This window comes from Callionymus lyra, chromosome 9 (genome assembly GCF_982586985.1).
Source record: "Callionymus lyra chromosome 9, fCalLyr1.hap1.1, whole genome shotgun sequence".
Classification (NCBI taxonomy): Eukaryota; Metazoa; Chordata; class Actinopteri; order Syngnathiformes; family Callionymidae; genus Callionymus; species Callionymus lyra.
The window spans coordinates 6,206,136-6,222,446 of NC_141826.1; the positions used below are offsets into that span (position 1 = coordinate 6,206,136).

At 38.0% G+C, this 16,311-nt stretch overlaps 1 pseudogene; it reads left to right on the top strand.

The window, feature by feature from the left end:
• Positions 1–1,218: 1,218 nt before the first annotated feature.
• On the top strand, positions 1,219–9,899 carry LOC148071574 (exocyst complex component 3-like; annotated as a pseudogene).
• Positions 9,900–16,311: the final 6,412 nt, after the last annotated feature.

A 16,311-nucleotide genomic window follows, 5' to 3' on the forward strand; every position in this document is an offset into this window, starting at 1 on the left:
GTGAACAGAGCAGACAGACAGTCCTTCATTAAATCGCTGAATAATCTCTAGTCTGTTTCAAGCTACCCTTGACACAGTGTATATCAGTATGCAAGTGAAATGTTGGTTGTGAATGTGTATTTAAACGTTTAAGCTCTTAGATGAGGCTAGTATTTTATACTCTATATTTTGATCATCTTTTTAGCATTAATTTAACTTATGGCGTATACGTATAGTGTAGAATAATTTCCAATCTAACACCATTGTAATTCCAGGTTGGTTAAGAACTCTTTCTTTAATTCCTCTTACTTTAAACTGTTTATAAGGATTTTTGATATGACAGTTATGTGTGTGAACATAGAAAGTGCTGCGGTTCATGATCGTGGCGATTACTAAAATGGCGTCCGTGGCCGTAGTTAAATGCTTCTGTGTGTATTTTTCTTTTGACTCCTTGACTTTTGTGCGGTAATATTTAATATGTTAAAATAGTCGTGTGTGTGTGGTGTGTGAGTCTGAATTGTGCATTTGTGTGCTATGAAGTGTGAAAAGTATTGTGTGGAGTATATGTAGCATGCTAGCATGACTGCAAGTTCAGACCAGTTATAGGAGCCGCCCTGGTTGAAAGCACGCGCAGAAATAAATATGTTATACCGTTTTGGCGAGTTAAACTGCAAAAGAGATTCATTTTGTTTTATTAAGTGTTCACTTATGGCATCTACTGTACATAATGTACGATTATTATTCTTGATGAAAGAATGAAGGGTGTATGTTGGAAGTGAAGGAATGATTGATAACAAGAAAATGATTAGTGATTAAAAGACATGGTTTGTTTTCAAAGGAAAATTGTAAAATTGACATTTATGTAAATGTACTTTGAAAGTGGTTTTTAAACCATTGCTAATGCAAAAGAAAAAGAACAAAGGAAGAGTCACGATTGCAGTTTAATGAAAATATGTGAATAAAGATAATCCAAGAGACTTGGTTCATGAGCACTTGTGGTCCGGTGTCGTTCATGTCCATTGTAATTCCAGGATTATCATATCTGTCAGCGAAGGCCCTGCTGGGACCCGCTACATATTATTAGCTTCTCCAGCACTGAAACTAGTCAATAAATATATATTTTCATACACAATATTTTCTCTTTTTCGGTCAAATAAAAATAAAAAGTGCATTTTAGATGTATTAACTTTTGAATATAATAACTATGATTATAATATTACCCTGAAGGTATGATTTTCAAATCATTCATTTTTGATCCTTGTTTATTTAGATTTACAATATAATGGATAAAAAGCTATGATTTGATTTTTATTTTGTTCATGGAGATAATTAGAGTCTCCAGAACGGGAATTTGAACTAGTGTTGTCTGGGGGTCAAGGTGACCCCGAAGGCCCTAAATCAAATGTGTTTGTGGTATCCCTTGTGTTGTCTCAGGGTCAAGGTGAACAACCTCCACCACTGCATATTTGTTCACTTTTTAAAAGTTATTTTGAAACCGACTACACTGTGGAACATCTTTTCAGTTTTGTCTCGTTTTATTTTCATTTTCTAAAAGGTTGAAAGGAGAAACGACTATGAAGATCTTTTGATTTATTTTTTAAATCAAAGTGAAAAGTCAAGTCAAGGTTAACTTCTTTGAGGGTAGAGGATCTAAACCGAGTCTCAGACGGATAAAAATGCCCCTCAATATAAAAAACGAAATTTGAATGAAAATGAAGTAATAAAATGACATGAAGCTAAAACGAAGATAAATCAAAAATAATAAGGAAAATAAATGCAAAGATATCTTGAAAAAAAAGTTTTTTTATTGACCTTGCATGAAATTAATTAATTGAATTTTTGTTTGACCTGAAACTTTGACTTGGATTTAAATTGTGACCTTTATTCACAATAACACCTGGCAAAGTCATCCAAATGTTGCTGCCCTGGAATGAAGGTGCCGCATGAAAACTAGAAGCATGCTTGTGCAAACAACGAGACAAAAGTGAAGGTGAAAGTACGATGAGTGCGTGGGTGTGTGCACGCAAGGGGTGGGAGGAAAGTGGGAGGAGCCTGTAGCCTCAGAAATCCTCCAACGCTCAGAGGACCAGAGAGTTATTTCCCCGACTGTAACTTCCAGGAGCTCACATCAGCCAAAGGCTGCTTGGAAGAGAATCCTCTCAAAACGAACAAATCTGGTGAGTAGGATGTTTGCGTTAACAATGTGTTTTGAATTTCTGTGTAAATGTAAATGTATTTTAACATAAAATCTGGCTGAGGATAGAAGTTGAAGTTGATAATGTTTGTCAGTTTAGTGCCAATAATTAAATATCAGGCTCTAGATGAGGTTAAAAAATGGCAAATAATGGGTTTTTTTGTTCTTAAAAATGATTGTTCAGCATCTTAAAATATTCAGAAGTGTAAGAAAAAATCATGTATGAATGGAAAAAACCCTTTTGTCATTTAAACGCTGTATTATGGTTTTCCTGCAGAGCAAACGGCTTGAATGAGGCTCCGGTCAAGGTCAGCGGCGTCACACGTGCCACCGATCCCAGAGGGAAGCCCAGCCGGAGGTTGGAGGTTCCCCAAAATATGGCCAGTCAGCAAAGGTCAGAAGGAACGCTCAATATCTAACCACTTATTTGTTTCTCTTCCAGTCGTCTCTTTTGACCAAGACCTGGAGCAATCTCACTTTTACGAGGCAGCTCTTCAGCTGGTGGACAAAGAGAAGCTTCTGTTTGGTCAATCAGAGGAAGACAAAAAAGTCCTCAAGCTTGTTTCGGACCAGAAAATCCTGGAGACTCTCGTGATCCAGACCATATAGACCAAGAGTCTCTGAAGGGGGAACAAGAAGCGGCCGTGTTAGTGTCCGCCGTGAAAGCAGTCCAGCTGCAGGAGGAGCAGGACCAACTGGTGGATCAAATGGCCGGGTCGGCGCCATCCTGGAGGCAGAGCAAATGGAGGCAACAACACGACCAAGTGCTCACCAGCCTGGTGGAGGAGCGAATGGAGAACCCGTCGGTCTCAGCAGTCCGGTGAAGCAGAACTGCCTCCAGGCGAAGATCCACAGCATGGGCCTGCAGATGAAGGAGGACCTGCTGACGGTCGTGAAGGTGGTCAAGAGCTGCTACCCTCCGGAGATGGACATCTGTCAGTTCTATGCCGAGCTGTACCACCAGTAAATGAGCAAAGGCTTGGAGGAGATTGCAGAGTTCGGGCTGGGGGATGAGGACTGCAAGTTCCTGCTGCAATGGGTCACTGACTATTATCCTGGGTAAGTTGCCCGTCCAACTCCCCACCAATGCTATTCCTACCTTGAACTTCCTTCTTTGTTTTTAACTGGAAATTAAAGTGATTTTATATTTATCAATATAATCTTCTTATTCTATAAGACTGTTTAAGAACCCTCTTTTGGCGCCAGAGATCAACTTTGAAGCTCTAGGAAGTCTGCTGCCTGACCACATGGTGGCGTCGCTGCAGGAGCAGTACCTGAGCAAACAACAGGTATATTTACACATTAACTACACAGTAATATAAGCTTGTAAAACATTATTGAAGAATAAGATAAAAAAACAAACATTTTCCAAGCATTGTTATTTTGTTTCAGGTTGTAAAATTTGATAATATAAAGTGAATTTAGTTTTTTAAAAATGTGGTCAAGACAAGAAAAAACATGTAATTTACCATTTGTTTATTATAAATATAAGTTGTATAAATTGACTCCACCCCTTACAATATGACTTAATTTAGTAACTAGTGAATCGTTTCATTGAAGACAACTTTGATGGGCAAGACAAAAGTAATTTCCATTCATTATTCATTCATCATCAGGTTTGTCCTGAGAGACAAAACTACACAAAGTTATTGAATTATTTAATACATTTTTAAAAATACTTTCACAGTTAATGAATTGTTTTTTTTACATATAGAGTTTGATGTTTTGATTCCAATAATTAAAAAATCGGAATTTCCCTATTCCATAAACCAGGGTCACAAAGCGCTTAAACAACAAAACAATACACAGTTAAAATACCTACAAATTAAAAAAGTATTTAAAAAACAGTTCTTTCTTAAAACCTTTTTTTTTCAAATGTATTTTCTGTTCGATTGTTGTCATTTTGAACAGGCATGGTTGACTGATTTGACAGCATTGCAGTTATATTTTTCTGACACAGGGGGAGCCAACATTTTTTTTTTCAAACTTACGTATTATGACTTTAACAACCTTTGGAACAAATGTTTTTATAGATAAGATGTCTCGGTTGATCTTTAACACTTTTCTATTTATACACCTAAGATTGTAGGATTTAATCATAACTCGTGATTGATAACGTATCAAGCTTTTTTTGGTTTGATCAGGCAGAGATGACGACGTTCATCAGTCAAGTCCTGGCGGAAGCGAGGGAATCGTGGAAAAGCGAGCCGACAAAGAAGGACGGAAGCTTCACCATGTCCTATGACATCATTCAGGTATTTGAAAAAAAAGGATTCTTTTGGCTAAATCTAGTAGCGGTAACGTTTCAAACCATGACTTCATTTTCACACTTCAGCTCATCAACGGAATGCTGACCTCAGCGGGAATGGTCGTGGGTGATAGAGAGAAGGTCCAGTGTATAACTTGAACTGAGCGACTCGCTGTGCAGGTAACGTCTCTCACGTCAAAAGAAAAAAGATTCAAATGAATTAATGTTTTAGTTTCAAGGACTTCCAGGAGGACGTCATGAAGCAAAACAAGTGGAGCAGAAAACCGTTCATCAAAGCCAACCTCGGATGGATTCAACAATTCAGGTGGAGCCTCCGACTTCAGGGTGTGACCGCGAGGTGGTCATGTGACTCAACTGTCATGTGTCTGCAGGGATTTTATTTTGAAGAAGAGCTCCATGATCCTGGACGACGTTCGAGAGAGATGCATGAGCGTCCTGGCCGACATGAAACAATCGGCGCACCAGTTCCTACTGAGCCCGGTCCACCAGGCGCTCAAGGTGAGTGTCAATAACAGACGTACAGGTGATCAAAATAAAAATCCATCACTTGTGTCGCCCCAGCCAAACCACAGAAAGCTTGGAACCCACGATTGGCTGCACTCGTCAACGTTCGACAAGATGATCATCCCCTGAATCTTCTCACCAGGTAATAAAAAAGAGCTAAAAAAAAAAAGGTTTTCACGAGCTAAGACTCATGATCCGTGTCTTCAGGAGTTGATCGGACAGCTGCACCAGGAGGTGACGGTGGAATACGTCAGACGGCTGCTGAAGGGAGACGTGAAGCTGAGGAGTCGGGCTCAGCAGCAGGAGGCCTTCGACAGAGTGACGAGCGACGCCGACACTTTACAACGTTGGTTCAGTGATCAGGTGAGAAACTGTGGTGAAACTATGGACGTAGTTCAGTGACATTAGAATATGTTGAATTTAACCTTAAACTTGTTTTTATTGAAATGTTGTTGTTTAAGCATTTAATTGTTTCTTTTAAATAATTGAATTCAATAATGTGTATATATCGAAAGGTTGATTTTGTGGTTACAATTTTTTGAATACTTTCAAAATTAATTAATTGTTTTTTTACTGTAGAGTTTGATATTTTAATTCCAATAATTCAAAAATACATTTTCTGATTTCTTTTTTTATTTTTAATCGTAGCCTAAACAAAACATAAACATTCATTATATTTATAGTTATTTAAAAGGCTACCAATTGAACTATAATATAAATGACCTTTATATGTTGAGTGTATCCTCTCGTCCTCAGTTATCGCCAGAATCTCGCGGGATTTCATTGTCCCTTTGCTGATGACATTATGATTGATGCCATGAAAACCGATATTGTAAAATGAAACAGGGTGTGTTTGGTTTCATGCAATACATTTTTGTAAGAATTCTGACCCACTCTAGTAGAAGAACTCACATTTCTCCAATCCTTAAAACTCTTCAATGGCTGTCAGTTTCTCAATGGCTGCCAGTTTCTTTCAAGATCAATTTGAAATTTCTGGTTCTTACTTTAAGAGCTATTCATGGTCTAGCCTCGAAAAGCGCTTTACAAATAACACTTACTTACTTACTTACCTTTAAATATACTAATTATTGAAAAAGATTTTTCAATTAAAATAAATTCAACTTTTCAATATAAAAAAAACATTTAATTTAACTTTTCAAAGAGATAATTAAAAGCTTATTAAAACATGTGTGTGCAGGGTTCCAAAGAAAACTGGCTGAAGTAATACCTGGACATGATTGCGGGAGTGTTGAGCCTCCAGGATGTTCCGGCCATACAGATGCAAGTCGTCACACTGGCCTCCTCGTATCCCCACCTCAGGTACCAAAATACAAACTTTATCAGGACGAGTATAAAGTCCAGACCAAAAGATCGATGCCATTTTAGAATAACCTGTCATTTATCGAATCGTGTCCATTTCTTTCCAGTGAAAAACGCGTGTCCGCTCTACTGAAACTCAAGACAAACATCTCCAGGGAGGACCGACAGACGGTGAAAAGTATTCTGAACGATACGTTAAGAGAAATCAAAGTGTCCCCTACTCATGTTTTCTTCTTTAAAATTATCATTCCAAATTCCAATAAATACTGCAGATTAATCCCTTGAAATTGTAATTAATTTATGTTCTTGCTCATGTGGCCACAATATTTTTAAGGGATGATATTTGAAAATAAAAGTGTATATTTCTTAATATAATATTTGCAAATGTTGTGTATTGTTTACAAGGCAACTTGTACATTGTAAATATTTGAAAATACTTATGTTTTTTCTAAATTAAAAATGTTTGGAATAAAGGGTGGACTTTTTTTTTTTTTAGAAAAGAGAACGGATTGTCTTGCGTTTCATTTTTAAAATCAAGGGACAAGAGAAAGGGACAATTTCTCATATCCTGCAAGTGTTCCTTCAAATTTAATAAGTTTAATAAGTTTTCCTGTTTTTGTAAAATATACTTTATAGGACTATTAGCTTTTTAGGATTCAGTTTATCCGTCAAACAGAGTTTTATTTTGGCGGGACACGACCCGTAAATGGCTCTTTACACAATAAAGGTTGTCGAGCCCTGATGTAGACAACATCATCTGCTGCATTCAAAAAGACTTTTTGATTAAAAATAATTTATTTACACTCAACATATGTACAGCAGTTAAAACGGCGGCTTTAGATGATAAGATTCTTCTTCTTTCTCTCCCTCTTGTGTTTCCTTCCCTGCACACAGAGAAACAAAAAGATTAACAAAACACTTACCAAAAGAGAAAGAGAGAAAATAAAGTTATTTACATAATTATTGCCCGCCGACCAGTCTGGGTGTTTCTCGGCGTGGATTCTTCTCTCATCCTTTGCCATCCCATAGTATAAATCCTTGTCTGGAGACGACAACTTCCGCCACTGTAGAAACAGGGAAAACAGGTCGTCAAACAAGAGCTTTTCGGACTTGTTCAAATCTGGCTGTGTTCTAGACACTCACCATGTGCCCCAGGATGGTGTTGGTCTCGGCACTATCTTTCGGCTTCATGGTGTTTTTTACCATCTGCCTGTTCTCCCTCATGAAAACCATGAAGGCGTTCGCTGGTCTCTTGACGTACGGTCTGGCCCCACAGCATCTGGTGGAACATCATATCATTGCCATTAGATCTATGTTATGAGTTAAGTGTGCATTTAGATGAATCAAACGTGAGGACTAACGTGGAAGAGCAGGCCTGAGGCGGAGAAGGAGCGCGGCTGGAGGTCTTCTGGATGTTCTGATTGTTGCTAGAATGAAAAGGAAAGTTAATTTCAAGACGATATTTAAGACGTGGAGTTGGATATGAACATGTGTGACACTAACAAAAAGACGAGCGGGCTCATGACTTCCACAGCTGGTCGCGGCTGAACCCAGAACCCTGGGGGGACTCCACTGTTGACCCAAGTCAACCCAGCTGGGACTTGATGGTAGTGCCTTAGTGTGTTCTCTGACAGCACTCGTCCAAACGATGGAACCGTCGTGGCTCCACATTGGAAGGGGTGGGTTTCAGGGGCCGTCGTCATCTTGAACTCTGAGGTCAAGTCTTTCTCTAACTGCTCGACATCAACCTCTTCAATGAGTTTGAGCAAGAGCAGATCGTCTTGAGCAGCAGAGTCCAAATCAGGAGCAGACGGAAGGTCCCCGATCATGGACAGGAACGTGGAGTGGACTGTGTCCGACTCCGTGCTGGGATCAGTCCACTCGGACGAGAAGCTGCTCAGATCGATAGTGACGAGGTCCATTGTTGAAATCATCTGTACAACAGATTATTGATCAGATAAAATATGTTTAAACCAAAATTAAAACATAAACCTTAACTGTTGAAACAACACTTTCTAGGAAACGTGTATTATTGTGATGTTACTAACAATGATCTGTGGTAATAAACTGTACAATAATTGTACTACTTGTACAAATAAATACATTTATATTTATAATATCTCTTGCTGTTTTAATTAACATGTCAAAGTAATTAAGTTACTGCCTAATTCAAACGAGTCATTTACATTTAAATTACATTAAAAGTATTTTTTATTGACGTGTGTGTTGAGTGACGTTGGATCAGTTGTGGGATTGTTAGCAAAAATGTGGCTAAAGCAGAACTAAGATGGACTCAATTGGAAAAGGTGATACTTACCGAAGGTCCGATGCGAAATACGGTAAATCCAGGTGGAAATTACATTTTATATCGCTTCGATAAAGACGCATTAAAGGCCTCGTGTACGTCATCATTGACGCAGGTTCAGGTGTCAGCCAATCAGAAGCGAGCGTTCGTCCACTTGCAGGTGTCATCGCCGTCATGTTTTCGTACATCGGTGAGGACTCGATGTTCCGTGAGTGACCGTTTTTTGTTGTTTATTTGTTTCATTTCTTAAAAGATTTGTTTGTTACCTTCTCTTCGAAGTTTTTGATTCAAGGTTGTACTTGTCACGCGGCTAACACTAAAACTAGCCGTTACACTTGTCAACGTTGACCACGACAACCTTTTTATCCTGTTGAGATCCTTGTGTCGCTACACGGGGAAATAAACATCTCACTATCGTCGATATGGTTTAATAAATCTATCAATTTGGCTTATTATTTTCGAAGCTTATTCGTTTATTTAATCCAACCTCTGTAGCATGACGTTAGCATGTAGCTAAGCTAATGCCGCCTTATTTCACCTATTTTTTCGCCCATGTATCACTCACTACCAGAACCTAGTAGATAAAGGTTAGTTAATAAACAGCGATTGTAATTGAATTTTGCATTATTACTCGAAAACAACTTATTTAGGAGTAGTTTTCCGTTTTGTTTTTCAAATGGTGTCCAGCAGGGGGCAGTACCTCGGTGTGACGCCAAAGTCTAAACCCAATTTACTTAATTAAATCTTGTTTTTTATTATATTGATGTTTTTGGTGCTGTTTCTTATTGTTAAATAATGTTTGTTTTTTACTATTATTTAAAGAATAATGTCGCTACTCTCAGTCTGAAACGTGTTATGTCCATAAAGATCATTATTATTAATAATCATTGAGAAGCTCGAAAAGAACATGTGAGGAAAGATCGTATTCGGTAAAAAGTTTTTATGTATCTATTACACATTTTTACATCATTTGGCGGCAGCAAACATAGATTAAAAATGTAAAATTACTTCATTTTCAATTTTAAGTAGAGAAACCAAACAGGAACACAACAAATTAGAACCGATTGAAGATCCAAATGTTTTTTTTCATAAAATAAGAATAACTAAACATGAGGTAAAAGTTGTTTTTGTTGAGAAGAAATGTCTATTTTCTGTTTTGTATTTACTTAATTATCCATTTACCATGAAACCTGAAAATTGAATCTTGTTTTTAATCATATTCCTTTTTTGGTGCTGTTCTGGGTGCTGCTGCTCTCCTGCAGAAGATCCTGGAGGTGGATATAAATCTGCCGGTGGTGAAGGTCGAGCAGATGACCCGCCGCTCCTGATTCCATTTCTGGCGTCAGTCTCACAAGCTTAGTTTGAACGTCAGTCTGAACAGCTAGTAGATGCTTTTCAAGGTTCGTATCATCTTTCACTTCCATCCCTTTGAACTGTTGATCCACAAATGTGTCAATGACTTTTATTTCCTCCTTAGGATCTTCATCATCTGATAGTAGAAATCCTTGTCCTGCGACGACAACTTCCGCCACTGTATAAACAGGAAAACAGGTCGTCAAACAAGAGCTTTTCGGACTTGTACAAATCTGGCTGTGTTTTAGACACTCACCATGTGCCCCAGGAGGGTGTTGGCCTCTGCATCTTCAGGCTTCATCGTGTTTTTCACTTTCTCCCTGTTCTCCCTCATGAACACCATGAAGGCGTTCGGTGGTCTCTTGACATAGGGTTTTCTGGCCCCACAGCATCTGGTGGAACATCAGATCATTGCCATTAGATCTATGTTATGAGTTAAGTGTGGGTTGTTGCTGGAATGAGATAGAAAAATGATATTTAGAATCAGAATTAATATTAAAAAATGTACAAAAAGGAGACAAAACTTGTGTGACACTTACAAAAAGGCGAGAGGGTTCATGGTTGGCACTGCTGGAACATTCTGGAGACACAAACACGAAGAAGGTCATGAACAGCTACTACATCAACAGTTGACAGTTGATCAGCCACTGTCCTGCTGTTGGAAAACAACGTGTTGTTCGTACGTGTTTCCATGTATGAAGGGATGAATCATCATCGGTGGAAGCTGCACCCAGAACCCCGGGGGGGGGGGGGGGGGGGGCGCCACCGTCGATCCATCTCCCTCCTGTCTGGACCGGATAGTTCTGCCCGACAGTGTTCTCCGACAGCACCGGTGGCTCCAGGGCCTCGACTTCATCGAGGAGTTTCATCAACTCCTCAAAGTCAATTTGAGGAGCAGAGTTGGAATCTGACGGAAGATCCCCGAATATTTCCTGGAGCGTTGAGGGTCCACGCCGGAGAGAAACTGCTCGGATTCGGAACAACGAAGTCCATCGTGGAAATCATCCGTGTAATAGTTTGAAAATGTCATTTATAATTCTTTAATAAATACTCTGAGCAGAAACGTGTCTTTACCTTCTTCAGACGTCTGGAGATACAAGGTGTAAAATACTCTGTTGAACCTGAGATGAAGACAGAAAAAGAAATTTAAAATATATTGCCAATGGCTCATAAATTAAAGTGTAAGGTGCTAATTTGACAAGGTTTATATTTAACACTTAATGAACAAACAGTTGAGAGCAGCTAGAAATGCAGTATATGTTGTCAGGTGCATTATTATGGGCTGTTTATGATCCAATCCACTGATAAAAATCTAAATATTATGTGGATTAACACAAAAAACAATGGATAAATATTTATTATTACAGTTCACGTCATTTTGAAAATATATTAGGCTAATAATTCAATCACATGACTTGTTTAATGTTGTTTTTTTATTTTAAAGTAATCAACTTGAATTAATTTTGACACACTTACAGTCTTTATAGTTTATTTCAACCTAATACTGGGGAAATTGACCATTTACAGTAAATAAACACATACAGTGGATCTTTATTGATAAATAAGTACAAATAAGTTTCAGATCAAATATTTTTTAACCAAAATTAAAACATAAACCTTAACTGTTGAAACAACACTTTCTAGGCAACGTGTATTATTGGAATGTTACTAACAATGATCTGGGGTAATAGACTGTACAATTATTTTCCTACTTGTACAAATAAATACATTTATATTTATAATATTTCTTGCTGTTTTAGTTAACATGTCAAAGTAATAAAGTTATTGCGTAATTCAAACGATTCATATACATTCAAAATCACATTAAAAGTAGTTTTTATTGACATGTGTGTTGAGTGACGTTGGATCAGTTGTGGGATTTTTTAGCAAAAAAGTGCCTAAAGCAGAACTAAGATGGACTCAATTGGAAAAGGTGATACTTACCGAAGGTCTGATGCATTTTATATCACGTCGACACAATAAAGGCCTCCTTCACACTCCCTTTAGCTAAATAACGGACACACACAGCTTGCTGCTCGGTGTTGCCATCTCTAGCCTCAAATCTGCAGGTGGGGTAGTTTAAAGTAACTTACTACGTCAACCAGGTGTCACCTCTCAGTGTCTACTCTCTGTGACATCTCTCTCTGAAGCCCATCAACTTCCATCTCTCTGCCTCTGCACTCCGCTCCACTTAGTCTGAAGCAACATGAAAACATTACTGTTTATTAACGTACAAATATGTACATAGTTCAAATTTTTTATGGTCTTCAGTTTTCCCATGGAATTATAATAACAGTTTTTTTAGTGATTAAAAGACATGGTTTGTTTGTCTAGACAAAGCGGAACAACAGTTACTGGGAGAGATGAAAGTTGATGAGCAAAAGCGGAGGTGAGTTGACTATCAATGAATGATGTCCCAATGTTTTCCTTCTTTTTTTTGCATCAGTCATTTGATGAGGAATATGAGGAAAAAAGAAAAAACTTCAGTCAGTTTCTTACAGAATGCATTTTGATCAGGTGACTTTTTTGTCACAAGGAAGGATGGGATAACTTTGTAAACAGAGCAGCTTTCGCTGTTATTATAATTCCATGGGAAAACTGAAGACCATAAAAAATGTGAACTATGTACATATTTGTATATTTATAAACAGTAATATTTTCATGTTGCTTCAGACTAAGTGGTAGTGCAGAGGCAGAGAGATGGAAGTTGATGGGCTTCAGGGAGAGATGACACAGAGAGTAGACACTGAGAGGTGACACCTGGTTGAAGTAGTAAGTTACTTTAAACTACGCCACCTGCAGATTTGAGGCTAGAGATGGTATATATATACCATATATATATGGTATATATACTTTTAATGTAATTTAAATGTATATGAGTCGTTTGAATTACGCATTAACTTAATTACTTTGACATGTTTATTAAAACAGCAAGAGATATTATAAATATAAATGTATTTATTTGTACAAGTAGGAAAATAATTGTACAGTTTATTACCATAGATAGATCATAGTAACATCACAATAATACATGTTGCCTAGAAAGTGTTGTTTCAACAGTTAAGGTTTATGTTTTAATTTTGGTTAAAAAATATTTGATCTGAAACTTATTTGTACTTATTTATCAATAAAGATCCACTGTATGTGTTTATTTACTATAAATGGTCAATTTCCCCAGTATTAGGTTGAAATAAATTATAAAGACTGTATGTGTGTCAAAATGAATTCAAGTTGATTACTTTAAAATAAAAAAACAACATTAAACAAGTCATGTGATTGAATTATTAGCTTAATATATTTTCAAAATGACATCTGAACTGTAATAATAAATATTTATCCATTGTTTTTTGTGTTAATCCATGTAATATTTAGATTTTTATCAGTGGATTGGATCATAAACAGCCCATAATAATGCACCTGACAACATATACTGCATTTCTAGCTGCTCTCAACTGTTCATTCATTAAGTGTTAAATATAAACCTTGTCAAATTAGCACCTTACACTTTAATTTATGAGCCACTGGCAATATTTTTAATTTCCTTTTTCTGTCTTCATCTCAGGTTCAACAGAATATTTTACACCTTGTATCTCCAGACGTCTGAAGAAGGTAAAGACACGTTTCTGCTCAGAGTATTTATTAAAGAATTATAAATGACATTTTCTAACTATTTCACAGATGCTTTCCACGATGGACTTCGTTGTTCCGAATCCGAGCCGTTTCTCTCCGGCGTGGACCGATCCCAGCGAAGAGTTGGACACTGTCCTCTCAACGCTCCAGGAAATGTTCGGGGATCTTCCGTCAGATTCCAACTCTGCTCCTCAAATTGACTTTGAGGAGTTGATGAAACTCCTCGATGAAGTCGAGGCCCTGGAGCCACGAAAAGACTCGACCTCCGGACTTGTCGACACGACAACGTACGACATCAACCCGCTACAATGTGGAGCCCCGACAGTGCCGTGTCGTATAGACCGGTGCTGTCGGAGAACACTGTCGGGCAGAACCATCCGGTCCAGACAGGAGGGAGATGGATCGACGTTGGCGCCCCCCCGGGGTTCTGGGTGCAGCTTCCACCGATGATGGCTCATCCCTTCTTACATGGAAACACGTACGAACAACACGTTGTTTTCCAACAGCAGGTCAGTGGCTGATCAACTGTCAACTGTTGATGTAGTAGCTGTTCATGACCTTCTTTGTGTTTGTGTCTCCAGAATGTTCCAGCAGTGCCAACCATGAACCCTCTCGCCTTTTTGTAAGTGTCACACAAGCTTTGTCTCCTTTTTGTACATTTTTTAATATTAATTCTGATTCTAAATATCATTTTTCTATCTCATTCCAGCAACAACCAGAACGTCCAGCCGACCTCCGGCTTCGCTCCTTCTCTTCCTCCGGCCTGCACTTCCCAGTTAGTTCTCTCGCTTTTTTTACTTTTCCAAAAATGCAACCTTCACTCATAAAATTGATCTAATGTTTTCAATGATCTGATGCGGTTGTGGCAAAAAACCACCCTACGTCAAGAGACCCTGAACGCCTTCATGGTGTTCATGAGGGAGAACAGGGAGAAAGTGAAAAACACGATGAAGCCTAAAGACAGTGCAGAGACCAACACCATCCTGGGGCACATGGTGAGTGTCTAAAACACAGCCAGATTTGTACAAGTCCCAAAAGCTCTTGTTTGACGACCTGTTTTCCTGTTTATACAGTGGCGGAAGTTGTCGTCGCAGGACAAGGATTTCTACTATCAGATGATGAAGATCCTAAGGAGGAAATAAAAGTCATTGACACATTTGTGGATCAACAGTTCAAAGGGATGGAAGTGAAAGATGATACGAACCTTGAAAAGCATCTACTAGCTGTTCAGACTGACGTTCAAACTAAGCTTGTGAGACTGACGCCAGAAATGGAATCAGGAGCGGCGGGTCATCTGCTCGACCTTCACCACCGGCAGATTTATATCCACCTCCAGGATCTTCTGCAGGAGAGCAGCAGCACCCAGAACAGCACCAAAAAGGAATATGATTAAAAACAAGATTCAATTTTCAGGTTTCATGGTAAATGGATAATTAAGTAAATACAAAACAGAAAGTAGACATTTCTTCTCAACAACAACAACTTTTTCCTCATGTTTAGTTATTCTTATTTTATAAAAAAAAAACATTTGGATCTTCAATCGGTTCTAATTTGTTGCGTTCCTGTTTGGTTTCTCTACGTGAAATTGAAAATGAAGTCATTTTACATTTTTAATCTATGTTTGCTGCAGCCAAATGATGTAAAAATGTGTAATAGATGGATAAAAACTTTTTACCAAATACGATATTTCCTCACATGTTCTTTTCGAGCTTCTCAATGATTATTAATAATAATGATCTTTATGGACATAACACGTTTCAGGCTGAGAGTAGCGACACTATTCTTTAAATAATAGTAAAAAACAAACATTATTTAACAATAAGAAACAGCACCAAAAACATGAATATAATAAAAAACAAGATTTAATTAAGTAAATTGGGTTTAAACTTTAGCGTCACACCAGAGATACTGCCCCCTGCTGGACACCATTAGAAAAACAAAACGGGGAAAAACGGAAAACTACTCCTAAATAAGTTGTTTTCGAGTAATAATGAAAAATTCAATCACAATCGTTGTTTATTAACTAATCTTTATCTACTAGGTTCTGGTAGTGAGTGACACATGTGCGAAAAAATAGGTGAAATAAGGCGGCATTAGCTTAGCTACATGCTAACGTCATGCTACAGAGGTGGGATTAAATAAACGAATAAGCTTCGAAAATAATAAGCCAAATTGATAGATTAATTAAACCATATCGACGATAGTGAGATGTTTATTTCCCCGTGTAGCGACACAAGAATCTCAACAGGATAAAAAGGTTGTCGTGGTCAACGTTGACAAGTGTAACGGCTAGTTTTAGTGTTAGCCGAGTGACAAGTACAAACTTGAATCAAAAACTTCGAAGAGAAGGTAACAAACAAATCTTTTAAGAAATGAAACAAATAAACAACAAAAAACGGTCACTCACGGAACATCGAGTCCTCACCGATGTACGAAAACATGACGGCGATGACACCTGCAAGTGGACGAACGCTCGCTTCTGATTGGCTGACACCTGAACCTGCGTCAATGATGACGTACACGAGGCCTTTAATGCGTCTTTATCAAAGCGATATAAAATGTAATTTCCACCTGGATTTACCGTATTTCGCATCGGACCTTCGGTAAGTATCACCTTTTCCAATTGAGTCCATCATAGTTCTGCTTTAGCCACATTTTTGCTAACAATCCCACAACTGATCCAACGTCACTCAACACACATGTCAATAAAAACTACTTTTAATATAATTTAAATGTAAATGACTCGTTTGAATTAGG